Here is a 22,185-nt window from a genome sequence, read left to right as displayed (position 1 = left end):
TGCTCAATATATACTTCGTCTTCTAAGTCTCCATTCAGAAAGGCTGATTTCACATCCATTTGAAATACTTTGAATTTCTCAAAGCTTGAGAGAGCAAGGAACATTAGGATGGCCTCAAGTCTTGCAACTAGAGTAAAATTTTATTCAAAGTCTATTCCTTCTTGTTGAGCATACCCTTTACAGACAAGTCTGGCCTTGTTTCTAATTACTTCCCCATTTTCATTCAACTTATTTTTGAAGACCCATTTTGTCCCTATGACATTCTTATCTTTTGGTCTAGGAACCAACTCCCAAGTGTTGTTCTTTTCGATTTGCTCAAGTTCTTCATTCATTGACTTGACCCAACATTCATCTTTGCATGCCTCTCTTACATTTTGTGGTTCAGTGGAGGAGAGTAATGCCAAATAGCTTGAAGCTTCTGCAACTATTCTTCTTGTTTGTATGCCTGGCTCCTTTTGCCCCAAGATTTGAGATTCTGGATGATTCTTTTGAACATACCTGGATGGAGTCTTCTCTTCTATCCTTGTCTATTCCTCTAGCGCTTCTTGAGGTTCTTCTTCATCTTCAGTCTGATTTGGAGGGTAGTCTTCATCCTCTTCGATATTTTCATAATTTACTTGCCTAGGAATGTATCCTTTTTCATCAACCACTACATCAATGCTGTCAACAATTATTCCAAGTATTTTATTGTAACACTTATATGCTTTTCTATGGGGAGAATAACCAAGGAGGATGCCTTCATCTGCTCTAGGTTCAAGTTTTCCAAGCTGTTCATTATTATTCTTAATATAGCATTTGCTTCCAAAAATTTTGAAATGCTTTACCGAAGGAATCTCACCATACCAGAGCTCATGAGGAGTTTGAGTGCTGTTCACTCAGACATTTGTTTTGTTAAGAATAACAACCACAACAAATGCAGCTTCACCCCAGAAGGTTGCGGGAGTTCCAGACTCATCAAGCATAGCACGAGCCATTTGTTGAACCGTTCTGTTCATCCTTTCCACCACTCCATTTTGCTGAGGAGTCCTAGCTATAGAGAATTCCCTTCTTATTCCGTGTTCTTCACAGAAATCGAAAAATTCATTTGAGGTAAACTCCCCACCCCCATCAGACCTGAGGCACTTAATTTTGTGATCTAATTCGTTTTCAGCCAAGGCTTTGAAAGATTTGAATTTTTCGAATGCTTCGTCCTTGTGTTTCATAAGTCCCAACCAAACCATCCTGGAGAAGTCGTCAATGAATAATATAAATTATTCTTCTCCTGGAGGTGACCTTGTCCTAAATGGACCACATACATCTGTATGGACTAGTTCAAGAGGCTTGCTGGCTAATCCTTCCTTCTCAGGGAAGTTAGTTCTGGTTTGCTTACCAAACTGACATGATTTGCATATGGTGTTGTCTGGAATTTTGATATCTGGAAGACCACGAACTGCCTGGTATTTGCATGCTTTCCTCATTTGTGAAAAACTTAGATGCCCCAACCTCTGGTGCCATAACCAGTGTTCATCATCCTTGCTCAAATAGCATTGTTGTTTTCCTTCTTCAAATATGTATAGATTATTTGGAGCTCTTCTGCCTTTGATCACTGTTTTTCCTGTATCAAGATCACGAACACTACATCCATTTGATTGAAATATTACCTCGGTTCCTTGATCGCACATTTGACTGACACTCAGTAGATTATGCTTCAAGCCATCAACATACAAAACATTTCCAGCTTTGACCTTTTCTTTCAACTGAGCAGTGCCATTTCCTTTTATGGCTGCAGGGGTATCATTTTCAAAAGAAACTTTCTTTCCCTTTTCTAAAGTAGTATATGATTCAAGTTTTTCTTTATCACCTATCATATGCTTCGAACATCTGTTGTTGATGTACCATTGATTTTCCTGTCCTTCTACATAAAAATCTATCCCACATCTTTCTAGTTGTGGTTCCTTTATTCTCCATGTTCTGCTACTTGAGGCTTGTTCCTTTGTCTGCCAAAACCTGCTCCTGCATTCAGAATCTTCATGACCAAAGTTATTACAAATAGAACATTCAATTTCATTTTCAACGGCCGAAAAGTTGTTATAAGTCCTTTTCATGATCCTAATCATATTTCTTTGTTTTTAAGCTTCTCTAGTCATGATTGTTTTATAGGCAACACATTGAGCTGCTTTGTGGCCAAATTTATGGCAAGAGAAACATTGGCCATTGAAGAAACTTATGCGATTATCAACTCTCCATTGGGCTTTTGCTCATTCCTTCTTGCTACATTGAGATAACTCTTTGAGGTGGATGCTTGATATGTTTCTCCATTATACCCCAGACCTATCTTGATTAGTGGAGAATTTTGTACATTGATAATCTCATCCAGAGCTTCAGATCCTTTAACAAATTTAAGATTAAGAGCCTGTGTTTTCTTAATTTCTTTTCTAAGGCCAACAATTTCACATTCTAACTTCTCAAGAAATTTTTCTTTTTCATCAAGTTGAAATTGTAGAGTATCAATGATCACATTCTTTTCTTCTAAACATGTTTTGAGTCTAGAAATCTCTGCATAAAAGCCATCCACATCTATAGCATCCATGTAATCATCATCTTCAAAATCCATTAAATGTTTATAGTCATTACCTCGTTCATCTTCATCACTATTTGAAAGTCCATCACTATCTTCATGAGTGTAATAACTTTTCTTATTTGCATTTTGTTTCTTGTTCCATCTAACAGGTTCCTTCCCCTTGTCAATCTTATCCTTATGAGGACATTTTGCAGCATAGTGACCTACTCTTCCACAAGCAAAACATTTGAAAGGTAACTTACCTTTGAATCCTCCAGTACCCCATTGAAGATTTCTGACAAAATTTGATTCTTCTTCTTCTCCTGACTCATAGTATTCTCCTTTGCCTAAAGCCTTGAAGGAAACTTCTCTTCTTTCTGATGGACCTCCTTTCCTCATTTCATAAGCAATTAGAATTTCGTGTAGCTGTGACATTTTAAGTTTTTGTAGATTCTCTTTTTCTTCTATTGCAGAAACTTTAGATTCAAACCTAGGGGACAAAGATCTTAGAACCTTTTCAACCACAACAGCCTCTTTTATTTCTTCACCCAAATTTTTCATACAATTAACAATCACATCTACATGAAGAAAATAGTTAGCCACACTTTCATCATTGTACATTCTGATATTTTCATACTGAATTCTGAGGGTTTGAAGTTTTGCTCATTTTACCTGATCATCTCCTTCATAGCTCAGAACAATCTTGTCCCATATTTCTTTTGCGGATTTATACTGCATAACCTTGACAAATTCTAATTGAGATAGACATCCTAATAGAGTATTGACCGCCTTTGCATTTGTTTCATATTTCTTCTTCTCAACCAGATCTGTAGGAGTTGCTGATGGAAAAGTATACCCTGTATCTATGATGTCCCAGACTTCTGTACCCAGAGATTGAAGAAAGGCAGTAACTCTTACCTTCCAATATATAAAGTTTCTCCCATCAAAAATTGGTGGCCTGATTGATGCTTCCCTCTTGTAGTTTCTCACGATGATAGATCTTCCTTCAATCGATCAAGCTTCTTCAGAAGGACCAGCTTCGATACCAATTGTTGGAAATAATACTAAGAGGGGGGGTGAATCAGTATTATTAAATTCTTTTCAATTAATTTATTCATCAGATACTGATCATTAGTTTGTATGTCAGTACCATATAATAATGAGAAAGAACAAGAAAAACAGATAATCACACCAAAGAACACCAGATATAAGGTGGAAACCCAATGTGGGTGAGAACCACCTGCTGCAATATGTCTCTATCTTCTTTCAATTAGAAACTTCTTTTACAATGATCTTTTACCGGTGTAGTCCTTTACCAGTAGATAGGCTGCAACCTACAGAGAGCTACAACCCTCTCTCGTTTTCCAGTCTCTCCTGGAAGGGAGCTACAACCCCCTTAGGTCTTTCACTTCTTTAAGGACCATGTTTCAATAATTTTCAGACTGGATCCAAGAAGATCAAATAATCATCAAGTACATGCGAATCACCCAATCTCCTTATACAATCAACCAATGAATCACCCAACTTCTCAGAATGCTGTAAAGAGAAAAGTAATACCATAAATCTAAACCCATAACTCTACAACAATAGATAAAAGACAACCAAGAAATGTTTCAAGATAGGTCTGCAACTTCACCAATAGAGGCATGCGAATATCCGCAGCTCTTCTATGTCTAAACCGTGCAGATCTGCACCTGGTAGGTCTTCTGCTTCGCGTATCTCCGCACCTCCTCCTTCTGCTACCCTGCGTGCCTTTGCTCAAATCCGCACCTGCACTGTCTGCCTGACAGCATACCTTTGCAACTGATTCTTCTGTTTCCCTGCGTACCTCTGCACTGTGCCTTCTTCTGAGATGCGTACCTTGCACCTGCGCCTTCTGCTGCGCTGCGGATCCCCGCACTCACGTCGTGGATCACCTGCGAACCTCTGATTAGGGCCAAATTAATAGTCCTCGAATGTGCCACAGATAGTCAGATCCACAGATCTGATCATGCACCCGAGAGATCACGACCTATCAATAGATTCGCCTTCAACCTTGATTTAGATCTAGCCTTTAAACCGATTACAAAAAATTTCAGATCTTGAGATATTCAATTTTTCACAAGTATCTAGCCAAGGATCTCCTTTCCTTTTTATAAGCAAGCCCTTATTCAAACCATGGGACAAAACCATCGAAAACCAATACAAGGGATCCAAACCGGGATTCAATAATTTAGATCCTATACCACGGGCCAAAACCATAGGATCAAGAACGACGGGCTAAATACCAAGGGCCAAACATAAGAAACCCCATGTGAGCGCGCTTCTCTACATTGGAGTGAGTGAACTGAGGGACCGCACCTTCTGAATGGAGAACCTGTGGGTATGACCGCACTTCTTGGTCGGCGTACCTACGGGTCCGCACCTTATGAATGGGGCACCTGCGAACCCCTTATTTTCCATCATTTTGAGAGCCTAGACAGATTTTTGTCACTTGAGTGAGTTGCCATCAAGTACAACACCTGTGCCATAGCACCAAACCTGAATCATAATGCCAACAAAACAACACTCAAGATCCACATGAACTTTGGTATGGTAAGTCTCCTATCGTAAAATACTTCAAAATTTTTGGAAGAAAATGTTACATCAAAAGAACTGATGAAAAACTTAGCAAGTTTGAACCCAGAGTAGATGAAGTCATTCTCCTTGGTTACTCTTCCCAAAGTAAAGGATATAAGAGTTATAATAAAAGACTTGGGAAAATTATTGAATGTATTGATGTTGTGGTTGATGAAGTATGCAAAAATCCAAAGCAGGTAAAAACTGAAGATTGTGGAGAAGATGAGGATTATCCTTCCACATCAAATCAGACTAATTATGAAGAAGAAACCAATGAAGCACCAAAAGAATAGATAACAACAGAAGAAAAGACTCCATCCAGGTATCTTTAGAAAAGTCATCCAGAGACTCAAATTTTGGGATAGAAAGAGGCAGGTTTGCAGACAAGAAGAACAATTACAGAAGCTTCAAGATATCTAGCATTGCTTTCCTCCATCAAACCTCAAAATGTAAATGAAGCATGCAAAGATGAATGTTGGGTCAAGGCCATGATTGAAGAACTTGAGCAAATTGAAAAGAATAATACTTGGGAATTAGTTCCTAGACCTCATGATAAGAATATCATAGGAACCAAATGGATATTCAAAAACAAGCTGAATGAAAATGCTGAAGTTATTAGAAACAAGGGCAGACTTGTTTGTAAAGGATATGCTCAACAAGAAGGTATAGAATTTGAAGAAACTTTTGCACCTGTTGATAGACTTGAAGCCATAAGAATGTTCCTTGCTCTTTCTAGTTTTCAAAAATTCAAGGTATACCAAATGGATGTAAAATCTGCCTTTCTTAATGGGGACTTAGAAGAAGAAGTATAGCTTGAGCAACCAGATGGACTCATCCTTGGAAATGATCCAAAACTTGTATGCAGACTCAGAAAGGCTCTCTATCATCTAAAACAATCTTCAAGGGCCTTGTATTACCGTCTTGACAAGTACCTCCATCAACAAGGTTTTTCAAAAGGATCAGCTAATAGCAATCTATATACAAAGATTGACAATAATAAATTGCTAATACTTGTTGTGTATGTCGATGATATCATTTTTGGTAGCAATGAAGAAGCCATGAGTCAAAACTTTGCTTTGGTAATGCAGCAAGAATTTGAAATGTCCCTGCTTAGTGAGCTCACATATTTTCTTGGTCTACAAGTTCAACAAAAGAAATATGGTATTTTCCTGTCACAAACCAAGTATCTCAAGAAGATCTTGAAAAAAATATGGCATGGAAGATTCTAAACCAGTATGTACCCCTATGGTAATAGGATGCAGTCTTAGCTCAAATGATGAATCAGTAGCAGTACATCAACCAACCTACAGATCCATGATTGGAAATCCGATTTATCTAACGAGTACCTGACTAGACATCATGCATGTAGTGGGAATAGTTGGAAGATTCCAAGCCAATCCAAAGGAATCACACCTTCAGGCGGTCAAAAGGATTTTCAAATATCTTCAAGGCACATAGAATTTTGGTTTATGGTATCCTAGAGATATAGATCTTACACTTCATGCATATATAGATGCAGATTGGGATGGAAGTGTGGATGACAGAAAAAGCACTAGTGGTGGTGCATTCTATATGGGTTCCAGATTACTATCTTGGTTCAGTAAGAAATGAAGCTCTATTGCATTATCTACAGCTGAAGCACAATATGTGGCAGTTACATCTTGCTGCACACAACTCCTTTGGATGATGCAAACATTGCAACACATTCAGATCACATGTGCTCCACCCATCTCCATTCTATGTGATCAGTATTTCAAAGAATCCATTCATGCAATCCAAGACAAAGCACATACCTATCAAATATCATTTTCTATGTGCACAAGTGCTTGAACAAAAGGTAAAATTGGAGTATGTTCCCTCCAAAGAACAGGTTGCTGATATATTCACCAAACCACTGCCCAGAGAGACATTTGAATATCTCAGATAGAAGCTGGGAGTAGTTGATGCATCATCTTGCGGTTAAAACTTATCTGTTTCAGAGAAAAGTGGTTATACACGAGTTCCATGAAGCATATCTATGTACATACGCCAGTTTCTGTGGATATAGTCACGTATATGTTGGTTTGAAGAAAAATAGTGGGCCAGACTCAGGATGAAAGGAGTCTGATATGGGTCTGATAGTGATCATCTGGCACAGGGGGAGCATATACTTCTAATAATGCATTGTTGGCATTATCTTAGAAGATGTTGGTACAAATTCATAGTTGTTTTTGATTCAGGTGGAACATGTCTAGGGGGAGATCATGGTTGCTAGTCTGGATGGTGATCAACAGATGTTGCTGATGATAGTCGCTGATAACTATCATGATATTTGGTCTCTATGTCATGTATATCTTTTAATGTCAAGGTCATGAAACGACCTATTTTGTTTCCCCACTATGCATGGGAAGGATGATGTAATGTTCTTATTTTGACATCTATAAACATTTGGTATATCCCCACTTGGTTGGGTGGATGAGTCAAACTTGGTATATCCCCACTTGGTTGGGAGATGGATGTACGTACGAGTCATTGGTGATAGGAAGGTCATTTATGATGTATAGAGTCATGTTCTTCTTTTAGAACAACTTTTTGCAGACCTCGCTTACATTCAAGGGGAGCATGGACTTGAGCATGGAGCTCAATCAACACTCTTTAGCTTATCAGAGCATTCAGCATGTACTCAGGGGGACCATAACCCTTTTCCCTTGATGAAAAAGGGGGAGAGTGACTTGGGGTTGCCATCAAGTCCAAAGGGGGAGATCGTTGGCATTATGACACAGATTTGGCACTATGAAACAGGTGTTGTCCTTGATGGAAACTCACTTAGATGACAGATCACAGTTCAGACTCACAGAATGAAGAAAGAGAGGTATACATAGGTTCCCCATTGACCAAGTCGCGTGTACACGTGGGTTCGAAAACCAAAAGGCACGTATAGCATACACACGCACTTTCATGGGAGCAAAGGCACCTACATATTGGAAAACTTAGTTTTGGTCCATGGTATTTGGTCCATGGTATTTTGATCCATGGTATTGGTCCAAGGTATCCTGTCTGAAGTGTTGACCCTAGGTATTTGGTCCAAGGTATTGGTTCTAAGTGGTTTTGGTCCATGGTATTGAGTAAGGCCTAAGACTATAAAAGGAGGAGAAGATCATTAGGCAAAGGAATTCATGTATTGAATATCTAATGAAGAGAAAGATCTAGAATACAGGTTATTGGGTTATGGTGCACAGCTACATCTGAATCAAGGATGAACCTTACTGTTTGATGAAGGATAATATCTAATGATGGGTCAAGATCTTAAGGCTTGAAGTGAAGTATCTTTGTGTATTTTTATCTTTTATCTAAATAACTAGCACATGTTGTAGACTATAAATATGATGATCTGTGTATAACTAAAGTCTGGAATTGCTGTAAAGATTAAATCATCATTTATAGATCTGTACGTAGGTTCACTTTAGAAAAGGCACGTATACATGCTGGTTTTTCATATCAAAACAACGTATACATCTTAAATTTGATTTGCAGATTTGTATGCAGTTTCACCTTGAGAAAAGTGTGTATTCACACAAGTTCGACACATTGAGGTAGCGTATATCTCATAAAATATGCTTTAACTACTTCTGGTTACTATTACAGTGTTCTGTGTTCTGTTTTCTGGTTACTGTATTCTAGTTACAGCATTCTGAAATGTGACTGATTGATTCAGTTGTGGTTAGTGCAAAGGGGATTGATTGATGAAGATGCATTTGATGCTTGAATGATGTTATTGATGGATCCAGTCTGAAAATTTATGAAACATGGTCCCTGGAGGAAAAGAGAAGGTTGTAGCCTTCTATAGGTCGGCACCTACATACTAGTAAACATATCAGCTAGTACAAGAGCTAGGGGGTTGTAGCTCCCTTCTAGGAGAAGCTGGAGAATTATAGAAGGTTGTAGCCTTCTACAGGTAGAAGCCTGCATGGTGGTATAAGACTGCACCAATACAAAAATTGTAAAAAGAAGTTTCTTATTAAAAAGAAGATAGAGACGATTGCAGCAGGTGGTTTTCACCCACATTGGGTTTCCACCTTATATCCTGTGTTCATGTGTGTGTGATTGCCTGTTATGTTTTACTACACCTGGTTACTATTTATATGGTTCTAATGCACTAAACATATGATAAATTAACTGAATCATAAATTTGTAGGATATACAGTAGTTGCATTAAATACAGTTGCGTATACACGCAAGTTCCATTAACTAAAGTAGCGTATATGAATCAGATTATGGAAATGAAATATTATTGACTTGCTAATATTGATTCACCCCCCCTCTCATTATTATTTCCAACACAAACGAGGTTCGAGAGATAGATAACCAAGTACTTGCAAAAAGACCAAGTACAGAGGAAAGCTTGGTGAGGTAAGTTGCAACAAGGAGGACTTGTTGTTGCAGAGGCTTTAATGCAACTCACAGTAAATGAGTGAGGAAATCATGAACATGGAGAAGAAGATGACTATTGATGGTCATAGCAGAAGTTTTGAGGAGTACCACAACAGAAGAAAGATGAAGAAATAGGTTTCCAAGGCAAAAGGCAAGAGGATGAGTCAAGAGGAGCTTGACAAGGAAATTGTAGAGATAAAGGAACAACTCAATGTATTAAGGATGATACTTGAGGAAAACCAAAGACAAGGTTGGGCCTTGAGGAAAAAGGTAGTGAAGTGGTCTAAGCTACATAGAAGACTACAGTAAAAGCAAGTAAAGTGGTAGGTGGAAGAACTCAGAGAGGCTGAGTTGGAAAAGGAAGAATCTATTTGTGAACCAGAATAGGGTGAAGTTCTGGGTGAAGATGAAGACTTGAAGACTGAAACTTCAAGTGAGACCAAAAGGTCACATGATTTTAAATCTGATGATTTGTGTATGGTTGTAGGTGGAACACATGAAGGAGGACAATTTTCTGATATTGTCATAAATAAGGAAGAAGATAGGCAGAACCTAAATTCTATTCTAAAAGAAGAAGTATTGAAGGATATCAAACAATCAAGTAAAGGACTTGATGAGATTGAGGAGAAGACCATCGAAGTGTTTTTAAGTCATGTAGAGGAATTGGAACAACAGGAGGATTTGATGATTGAATCATCAAATGAGATCATGAAATCTTGTGGGTTTAAAATTGACAAATTGTGTGTGAATGTAGATATTGCAAAAGGCAAACCATCCTATGGAATTGTCTTGAATGAAGCTGAAATTTGCCAAGAAAAGTATGGTGATGACTGTCTTTCGAATGAAGAAATAGTGTCACCAGTAAGTTATACTTGTGAAAAAGAAGAAGATAGTGAGGATTGTATAGAACTTTTGGGAGAAATTCCAAGTGAGATGGCAAATTTGTCGCATGAGTTAAGTCTTTTGGAAGAAAGGCTAGAAGACCAAAAGGTAAGAGTTCAGATTTTAAAATCAGAACTAAATGAGAATGAAGAAGTTCACTACAGTGAACAAAGACAGGAAGACATCATTGGAGCAGATGATGTGGAAGAGAGACTAGCTGACAGTCTCGTGAATTCTACTGAGAATTCAAAATAGCATACTAATGTGTTGATAGTAGGGGAGAGAAAAGAGTAGCAAGCTTAATTGTTGCCAAGGAGAGAAGAGGCACTAAGGCCTTATGTTTCGTACTTTAATAATTGGTTTGTGAATGCAAATTTTGTTGCAGATGTTGAGGAAGATTTGATGCAAGAAGAGGAAGCCATGGAAGAGAAAAGCATGAAGCTGCAGAAGTTGGAGGAAAGCAACAATAATCTAAAGACCAGAGAAAGAGAAGATGTGTACCAGACCAAACATGTGCTGGAATTGGAGATAGAAAAACTATGGAAGCTAGTGATGAAGCGGCTTAGATGGAGAAAGTTGATGACAGAAGGAGTGATCAATCAGAATGTGAAGTTGATTGAGAAGGGAAGAAAAGAAAGGAGAATGAAACGAAAGACAACAAACATGCAGCAACAACAAAGGAGCAAAGCATTTTGGTGGTTGCAAACTAAAGTTTGGGACCCTGGAGGTTTTTTCTAACAACATATGAAGACACATGATCAGGAGATCATGAATATTTTCTACCTTGGGAGTCTGATGTAAGAGAATTCAGCCCAACAATATCATTGTATACTAGTAGACATAGGGGGTCTTGTGTTTTGGGGAAGTGGGTTTCCTAATTCTTGAATTAATGTAAATATTTAGGCCTTTGAGTGATTTTCAATGAGAATAGGAATTAATTACATATTGTGAGACATATTTGTAAATATTCTAAAATGTAGGAGAACATGAGAGGATTAGGATTAGTTAGGAGTTAGTTTAAAGAATACATTGAGAAACTGTAACGAAACTGTTAATAATGTATTGAAAAGAAGAAAAGAGGGAAGTTGGATGAGTTAGTTAGCCAGCCAGCCAGCCAGGGGGAGTGTGATTTGCAAGCCTACGGGTAGAGTGTGAAATAGAGGCCATTGTAATCAGAAGATCAGGCCAAGATAGAGGAATTGTATTATTGTGTGCTTATATATTCATAGATTAATTAAAGACTGTGTGAAATGTGTGTTTTGAGTATTGAATGATAAGTTGTGTGTTAAACAGAGATTTGCATAATAAATACGTGTAGGTGGTACTTGGCATAATACACATAGAGGAGAAGAGGAATGATTCAATGGAATCATAAATGGATCGTGAATCCATTCGAAGGATCAAATAATTCTCTGTAATGACATTGATCAAAGGAGCATGGGGAGGAAAGCCTAGGAAGGAATCGCGTAACAGGAGGGCGGAAGGACAAGAACCCTGAAGAAACCCGAAAACCACAAGACAACTGAAGAAATAGCGTAAAAACATAAGTAGTGGGAATGGAAATGATGTGAAGTATCCACGCACAATAGCCGTCGGATCGGGAAGATCAACGGCCAGGATTAAATCGCAAGAAGGGGAAAATCGAGATCGCATCGAAAACTTTCAAAGGGAGGAAGCGATTGTGACATGTAATGTATGGCTGGACCCAAAGCCTTATCAAATGTGACCTAGAACCCATCCGGTCCATAAGCACAAGTCAGATTGGAGTTTGGAAGAGGAATAATCAAGTGTAAGGATCAAGTGATAGCTGATATCCAATAGCGATAAACACTGATCGGAGATCGGGCAAATCGGCGATCAGGAATCAGTGGAGGAGTAGCGCAACGAGAGCATGGTGGGCCTGACAATAAATATAAGTGTGGATGTATAAATTTTGAGTTCTTCTTGTATGGTTTGGAGTGAAATTTTAGTCTATTTCCTTTGTATTCCATAAAGTGTCATGCTCGAGTCTTTTAATATAAAAGGGTGGTTTAATTGCTTCGATAGTCACATACCGTAGTCGGAAGTGCGACAGAGCATATATGTGATGAGATCGTGGGTAACTGTGATGGTTGATTATGATAATGGTAATTATAAATAACTGTGCAAGGCTTATGAAAGGTGGAAAAGGTAAGTATTTGCATGTTTCGGGTTATTTCCTTTGAAAAATGGTTATAAGGGAAGATATCACCGATGAGAGGTTTTATGTGTTAAAACTATATATAACCAATGTTAAGAGGGAAGGTTATGTATATATGTGTAGCCACAAGGATTTATAAATGTTTATAAGGGAGAACGAGTCCCGATAGGAAGGGGATTATGGAAAGGCTTTAATAAAGTCATACATGAAGATTAAGGGGTGATTAGATTCTCGATAATGAGGGTTTTGACTCTTGAGTTAGTATATTAATATGTTTCCACATGAGAGATAATGGAAAGGGCCTTAACCATCACTATTGATGAAGTTTTGACCTAGTAGGTCATATCTATTCCTGGGAAAATGATTTATGCATAGGTCTATATTCATATTGTGGGTAAAGCAGGGGTAAACCTGCATCAGAAACAATAATGTTAATTTTCCAGAATTTTCCAAAACAATTTATAAAAAGAATTCAAAATACAAATCTGAAAACAACCATGGAGTTTTAAAATGTCATACATATAAGTATTAATCAGTTGGAATAGTTCAAACTAAAACAACACTTACATATACAAGAATAATAAGTTCCACAATTGCTTTTGTTTTATTATCCTCCTTCCCTATAACCCACAACTTTCAATTGTGCATGATCCTACTCTATAAAGTACTTTCGATACCCTCTAAGACTCATCCCACTCTATTTTATAATAATTTCATTATGATGTTGAAAGATTGGATACAAAACAAATCACTTGAAAGATACACTAAAAGTTCCTAAATTTTAGACAATATCCAAGTTGTCCAATGATTCGATCCCAAATACGAAATGAAAATTCCCATGATTAGGTACGTTAACTAATATGCCAACATAACAAGCTCTAACAAAATCTCCTTGATTTGAGTACATCCAAAAATCTTATAATTTTGTTGCATCTTCCATCAAATTTGGTTCCATATATCATTAGTAGTCAGAGAATCATATCTTGATATATTATCTTTATAAATCTGGATATAAAACTCATATCACTATCAGAATTGGATCATGAACTGAATACTTGTAGATAAAAAATTCAAAACATATCACTATCTTAAATATTTTGAGAATGGCTACATATTTTATTATTTTGTAGCTATTTTAAATCAAAGAATTCACAACTAATTAGAAAACAAAATCAAAATCATATCAATCAAAGATCCCTATTTTCGAAAAAAACTTCACACCAAATTGAATATATACATAGATACTAAACTACAAATATATATCGATGTAAAAACAAATGAATCACTCGAAATTATGGAATTTAGAACTGGAAATGTTTTGATGATCTGAAGTAACAATGACAAACTTCAAATTCATTTTTTATTTATTTCAATGATTTCCAATTAATGTTATACAACTAATGGTTTTCTTTTGTATATTTTAGATGGTGTTTCTCACTCATTAAGTTGGGCAATGTTTTCTTAGAAAGTATCTACAACAAATTAGAATTTTCCTTATCCAATGTTGGAAATTTGGGTGATGGATCAAGTTATTCTTTACTAGCTGTTATCAGGAAAACTAGTGTCCATTCAGAGCTGCAAGTCTCACTAAGATGGGTAGCTATCTTAGAAACAAACAAACTAAAGTTAGTTTTGTTTTTCTTTATGAGAGATAGATTAGAGAGAAGTAAAGAGTATGAACCTCAGTCTTTCGCTAGTCTCCTTGGTCGTTTCCTCTCTCCCTTGATAGAGCTTTCACCACTCCTTTCTCTCTTGTCCCACTTCAAGGAACACCTATAGAGTCAAGGCAGAAAAATACCATCAAATCATAGAGATATATAACCATTAAAAATGTAGGATCAGATGTACATTAACCATATAAATGCATATAGAAATACAAGATTCAGAGATATACAAGCATATCGAGGAAACTCAAACAGCTTTATTGATAGAAGTAGTAGAAGAGAGGATTACAACCAGGCTATCTGATCCAGCATCATCCTCCCAGCATGAAAGCCCTCTTCACCTCATACAAAGCAAGATCACCTAACAATGTCTTCAAAGAGAAACCAACAGCACTTCCTTGCAAAGTACAAAATTCCAGCCTCTGGATCTCTAGGATGAGGGATCCATATATAGATGTTTACAGGAGAGTGAGTCAGCTTCCGGGATTTTGATTAGTGTTATTTCACTGATAGTTCTTGGCTCCACTTGGAGATTTTAGATCTCTTACTCATCCTTGGGTGAATTCAGAGAGGCAAGTGTCATATGAGCAGTTTCTAGAAGATTCTTTGGGTTTCCTCTTAGCAAACTGCTTCTGCCATTTGTCTGCTCTCACTCATCACACCCTACAAAAGGGCTTTCCGATGCATCACACCCCCCATGTGTAGTAGGTGAGATGCATCGCACCCTATGCATGGAACAGTCTATATGGTCCAGTTTTGATCAGTTTTGAGTAGTGTTTTACGGAGAACTTCCAGGAGATGATGTAATCAACTGACCTTGTTCCTTTAGGGTATGAAACAACACTTTTGGGGGTTTAGAAGCCATTGGTTTATGGACATATGTGATTCAGGTTGCAGTGCCCAAATATGTCTATAATATTTTCCCCCTAAAGCATGAGGTTGTAAATCTTTTGATGTCAGGTGAAATGCTTTATGTGATGGAGGAATGTGTTCCCTCTACAGACAGAGGCAACCCCTCTAGCCCTAGAGTGGGTCTAATCACAAACAAGGACAGGTCAACAATAGCTTTCCTTAAACAGTCATATTTGGAGGCCTGCCTCAACTGGTGGTCGATGGAGTTCTTTTGTGCTGCTCCAGCTTCCGCTTCCTTCTCCTAACGAGTGATCAACCTGAAACAATGCAAAGGAAATACAGCAAAGCATGTAACTGGAAAACAACAATGATCTATTTACTCACAAAGTCAAGAAGTCATGAGCTATCAAGTAAATTACATACAAGACATAGGAAAACATCATTGATTGTATTAATAATGAAATAAGAGAAAGCTTACAACCAAAGTGTTGACGTCACAAGCCTTCTCAAAGGGATCCAGTGAGCATGTTTCTCAAGCATTCAATCTTTGAAGATGGATCTCCCAACATGCAAGATCTCTCTCACTCATAAATTTTACACAAGATTAAGGGCACTTTACAACCTTCCACAAGCTATCAACAATCCCACACTTGTCACACTTACACCAGCTATCTAGCAAATTCACAAACACTAACAACACTACTCAACTAGCCAACTATCAAAAACTATCCACAACTAGCAATGCATAGCAGTGGTGAGAGTTTAAATAGGAGAAGGAGTCTCCATGAAAGGTGGAAGAATGAGCTTATCTCCAAGGAAGGTAGCACAAATGACGGAACAACCATGCCAGAGAAAGGAGGGTGATACAAACTATGCCAACAACCAGGTCTAGAGTCATCTGGAAGGCCGACTGTTGGAACAAACTCACCCAATCTGGATCACCGCAGGGACATAATTGAGCTATAGCGCTGACATCGCTAGTTAGTAACGTAGCTAGTTGGATCATCGCTAAATATTTTAAGTAACCTTGCGCTGGGACATGAAATCGAACCACCGTGGGAATCAGATGTACTTCTGCGCTGGCAGTACATCTGGACTGTTCATGAGCGCCCTTCAGCATGTATATTTAGTCCATAGATGCGATGAGGCAGATAACTTAGGAAAAATGGGTCTTTTGGCAACACAAGAGAGCATCTGTTCAATATGAGCATGTTTGAATTGGACACATGACACAGTAGAAGGACTGGAGTGAAGACAGTGACAAATTACTATGTAACAGATGCCCCCTAAAGTATGAAGCCCGAGAGAGTGGGAGGGGTGAAATGATTTACGAAACTGACTGAGCTAGAGCACCATCTGGAAGAACCTGCATGCAAGTACAACTAATATCTCCAATAATGAAGTACATGCAGTCTAAGCATGGGCACATCCATCCAAAAGACATGCGAACTAGGTCTGTGGTATGGACACAACCATCCAGCTAATGAGACCATGATAATAATAAAGGAATGGTTGCAGCCATCCATGAAGACTCTAGTATGGTCGCGGCCATCCATCAATGAGTCATATAATCATAAACCAATCCACACAGCCCGAACATGTGCAATCTGAGTTCGGGGTCTTGAACCCAACCGATCATAGTACAAATTCTAACATGCGAATAGATGTGCTGAGGTCGAGCATGATAGAAAGTCGCTTGATTACCGGTCAATGATGAAAACTGTTAACAAGCATGATAAAAGCTACCAATCATGCCAATGGTTCTGAAGGTACTAGGTAGCACAACGCACGAAGTGTGAAGAAGGAACTAAAGTCGAACACTCATGGAATCACCCAATCGGTGACCAATGATGAAAGTTGACCGTCAGGTGCGAAGAACTTGCCATTGAGGCATGCAAGCTCTAAGTTACCAAAGGAGATCTCTAGGTCAATCTCCTGGATAATGAAGCTGATGTTGACAGGAGATGACCCGTCGCAGGAGGGCCATAATGTTTCCCCCATCAACGGCACGAGATAAGGATAAAGTGGTAGATGGTGGAATAGAGTATCAGAGAAAAGGCAAGGGTGTAAACTATAGAAGGATTATACTCTTGAATATGTCGGCGACATGACTCCGGAGGGTGGCAACATTCAGTTACCAAGGGATCAGAGGTTTAATGGAGACGGCGTGAATCAGATGGAATGAGGCTGAATGGTAACCCAAACCCACAGAAGGCCAAATGACGATGTGTGGATGTCCCAACCCGACAAGAAGCAAAAGTGTCGATGTTCAAGAGTAACTAGCTGCCATAGACAATCAATGATAAACCTGTTGTTGAATCCAACCTAGTCATAATTTAATGAGCCCTAGGAAGGAGAGGCTCGAGTCTCATCATGGTGATGAGTCCAATGTCGTTAGGGTTTAACGAGTCCAACATAGGTGAAACTCGATGTCTTTTTCATGTTTAGAGAGTTTGAAAAAGACACAAAAAAGAAAACTCCAAGGGGGTCCTTTTTCGTATATTTGTGTCTCTCGAGCCCAAAAAAGTATAAAATGATACTTGAGAGAACCGCCCGACCATTACGGTCGATGAGCACTTTTTGTAACTAGTGACTTTGACCCGAAAAAGTAGAAAACCGGTCGGAATCACGTCGTTTCGTAACCAATAACGAGCTTGAAACGACAAAGGCCTGGCAATCTTTTCGTGTTTACATAGTCGGAAAAGAGCTTAAAGGCGACTGCCTCTTACCTATTTTAACGAGTCAAGAGGAACAACTCGGCTATCTTTTCATTTTTTCAAGTCAGAAAAGAGCATTAAAGACGACTTTATGGATCAAGTGCACACAAAGATGTCATAACTCCACTACCTATAGCTCTGCACAAAGCACGTCAAACGTAAACCCATTTGATATAAAATGAACAATATACGTAGAAACATAGTTAAAAAAAACCAAATTTTGACTAACCATGTGATAAAAATGAGAAAAAATACCACATTTATAAAAGATAATTTTTTAATTTCTAAAAATTCCTATAAAGGGGGGTAATTTATTCATTTTTACCATTGGTACTATTCATTTCACCTTGGAGCAATTTGGAGCACCAAAGTTGGCAAGTTGATTTCAGCCCTGTTCATCCACTATTTATCCTGAAACTTTGTTCAGGTAGATAGACTTCATCCTGTGCTTCAATTCAATGTATGTTTTACAAATTTTGACGTTAGATGTGTTAGTTTAGGAGGATTTTTTGAGTTAGGCTCCACCGCTTGGTCATCGCGGGTATACCACTCGGGTCCGCGATGACTGAAAAAATTTACACATAATGTTCTCCGATCATCGCAGGAAAGTGATGTACTTCTGCGATGACTGTGAAAAGAATAGAACTAGAAACCTCGCATCATTGCATGTATTTTAAAAGTAGACGTGATGGCAATGAAAAATTATGTTTTTGTGCAAATTATGCGTTCAATTTTGCAAACGAAGTTTTAATCCATTTTTTCTCATCATGCAGGCCATAATGGCATTTTTCTGGCAAGAATGAACACATGATGATAATTATGTGGAAGCTTTCGTTGATGTTAGGTGCCGAAATGCATTACAGGCATGGGGATTGCTAAAATTCTTCCTTACTCCGCACCTTTGGTCTCAACCTGACTTACTGGAGCTATTGATTTGAGGCTGGAATCCCACAGATGGGAAATTCATTATCCCAGGCTGGGACATCGAGTTCGATGCCACAGACATATATTTTCTGACCGGGTTGTCCCATCATGGTGAGAGACCCATTCTAGAGGGGCAGCGTCCCGAGGGTGATTATCTAGACATGTTGATGGCTCAAGTGTGCCCACAGGCACGCAAAACAAGGAGCGGGAAGGTGGAAATCCCGACAATGGAAAACGTGGTTCTTTGCACTATGCTATTAATGGTGACATGGGCAGCGGGCTCTCAAGCCCAACATGAGGCATCAAAGACCCATCTCTAGTTCACTCTCGAATGTCTCAATCCAACCATGTTTAACTGGGCAAAAGCAGTGATGGCCAATATAAAGAGGAAACTTACCAACTGCTGTCGAGGAGAGATGAAGAAGTTTGGCTACAGGTCGATCTTAGTCCCGCTCATGCTAGAGCTGGTGCTGGCATTGCAGTTACAAGACATGGATTTGGATATGTCCAGACCACGTGAGACCAGAGCCATACGGTGAGCACACGTCATGCGACGAGGAGGTGGCGAACGACCAGTGTCATGGGGGACGCTATTTTGAGAGTTGCTGGAGCACCAGACGATCTTCATTGAGGATTGGCAATATGCTAGCGTGGACTGCCGCGGAGATCCTGACATGTAGCTACCCATTGGAGAGGAGTGGGATGATGGTGGTAAGACACTTGATCACATTATTTTTGCATTTTATATTTTTTATAATGTTTTTTAGATTGTTTCATGTATATGTCCTAATGACGAGCTCAATGGTATGCATATGTAGGACTAGTGAGACCTGTCGGGCTGGCTCCAGAGGCACAGAGGGATGTGCAGGGCATTGCAGCACTAGCCTTGGCTCCCCCAACTGATGATACGATGGAGACAGTGGCCCGAAACCTTGAGGGCCTGACAGTAGATATCCCAGATTACATGGGGATTGAGGAGGTCGCCATAGCATTCCAGATTCACATAGTAGGAGTAGTACACAGGGTGCACCACCTGTTGAGGTCGGTAGCATGAGCAGTGGTGTGCTATAGGGAGCATAACCCACCGCAGTAGACACCTAGGTTTCATTTCCTACTGATTATTTTTTGAGAGACATGTTTCTCAGATGTATGGAGAAGACAGACTCTATTTAGACATATACACTTATTTTTTGAGCACCTCGGTGTGCCACATGAGATATATATATACATATTCCTATGGTTTATTGATGTGTTTTACATGCTTCTTATATGCTGTTTTGATTACATGTTACGCAAATGTCCATCTAACACATGGTTTGCCAATGCATCAGTTAACGTGTTTAATCTTCGTGAAATATTCTGATATGTGATAAAATAAAAATTCCTTTCTAACAATTTAACACGTAAATACAACCTTAAAATCTGATGGCCTCTGACAAAATATTGCCCATTGAGCTGGTGGATGACAAGCTGAGAATCGAGGTTCACAATCAATATACGAATACCGAGATTGATCACCTCGGCTAGTAACTCAATAACAACACTATATTCAGTGACATTGTTCGTGGTACAACCTAGACAAACACCTTGAAGGTCTACCAACTCACCATGAGGATCGTAGATCACCCATGCCGCAGAAGACAAGTTGTGGGTACTGCGACAGGCACCATCAGTGAAACCAACGTAAGGTGCACCAGACATCTGCACAAGAAGCAAAAGATAGAATAAGTGGCAAGACGCCTACACACCAAGCCAAAACATGAAAACACACACACACAACACACCTGCTATAAACACATGTATGTACAAATCAGAGTGCATGAAATTCACGCAGAACATTTTTTCAAGTAAAGCCCATTTCAGGGCTTATCCAGAGGGTTCCCTTCGTAATCAATCAGCTCATAGGCCCCTTTTTACAAAACTCGCTTTACAATATAAGGGCTGTGCCACATGGGCTCGAATTTGCCTACCCCCAGCTTATCATTCGCTTGATCATAGAGCAGGACTAAATCTCCTTCAATAAAAGAATGAGGATGGACAGTATGATCAAAGTGAGTTTTCACTCACTTCTTATATGCTTCAATAGCTAGAGAGGCTAGTCGACGAGTCTCGTCCAGCCGCTCTAGGTAGAGAAGTTGTTCTTCTACCGGAGTAGTGTTTGGGAGTAATTAGACAACTAATTTCAAAGAAGGGATCTCGCACTCGATGGGAAGGGTAGCCTTTAGTTTGTAAACTAATTGGAATGGAGTGAAACTGGTGGCATCCTTCACAGAAGTTCGATAGGCCCATAAGGCAGAGAACAACATCAAGTTCCAGTTAGACTTGTGCATGCCAATGGTGCATTGAAGCATCGTAACTAGAACCTTGTTGATGGCTTCTACTTGGCCATTGGCCTGAGGATAGTATGGAGTCGAGCTATCATGCCACAAGCCTAGCTAGGTTGTTAGCTTAGTCATCATATGATTACGTAAATGCTTACCGTGATCAGTGACGATAGCCTAAGGGACTTCGAACCGTGAGATAACATGATTAAACGAAAATTGTGCCACTGTGTGACCGTCTTCAGATAGTGTAGGCATCGCCTCGACCCATTTTTTGAAGTAAACAATGACAATGATGATATACCCATGCCCGTCTGCCGAGCGAGGGTTGCAAGTCATATAATCAATGCCCCATTTGGAAAAAGGGTTGATGGTAACAATAGGGTGTAATGGAGCAGGGGGCGCGTGCATCTTCCGCTGGTAGATTTGGCACTCATGACAGGAGCAGACAGCCAGAATGCAATCCTTGAAGATGGAGGGCCAAAATTAACCAACATGGAGGATCTTTTGAGTAGTAGCATATCCAGACATGTGACCACCACAAGCGCCAGAATGGCAGTCATTTAAAACTTTCTCAGCTTCCTCGAATGTCAAGCATCGGTGAAGAATAGAGTCAGCGCCGAGACGGTACAGGGTGTCCCCAATAATATGGTAGGGCTGAAATTGATGGTAAATCCATCACCGAGCATCCTTAGACACATCAGGATGAAAATAGGACGTCTGTAGATAGACAATGATATCCTTGTACGAGGGATCAAGGGTGCTAATTAAGAACAAAGTTTCGTCTGGAATATGGTCCTCTAACCCAGAGGGAACGATAAGTGATGGAAAAGAGCAAAGAAACTCAACAAAGATGAGGGATTTCTTAGACTTGGCAGTGATGAATTCCAAGTCAAACTCTTGGGGGATAAAAATCCACTTCAAGTACTTGCCCCCTAGCAACTGACGTGACAAGATGTACGTCATCAGGTTGCAATCAGAAACCACTGTTATAGTCCGCAATAAGATATAATGGCAGAAATGTTGGATGGCACAGATGGCAGTCAATGCCAACTTCTTGACGTAGGCGTATCGAGTTTCTGTATCTAGTAGATTGCGG

The sequence above is a fragment of the Pinus tabuliformis genome, chromosome 3_2 (genome assembly GCF_031772625.1).
Source record: "Pinus tabuliformis cultivar Carrire ecotype Pingquan chromosome 3_2, CPIR1, whole genome shotgun sequence".
Classification (NCBI taxonomy): Eukaryota; Viridiplantae; Streptophyta; class Pinopsida; order Pinales; family Pinaceae; genus Pinus; species Pinus tabuliformis.
Note: the sequence above shows the minus strand (reverse complement) of the source record.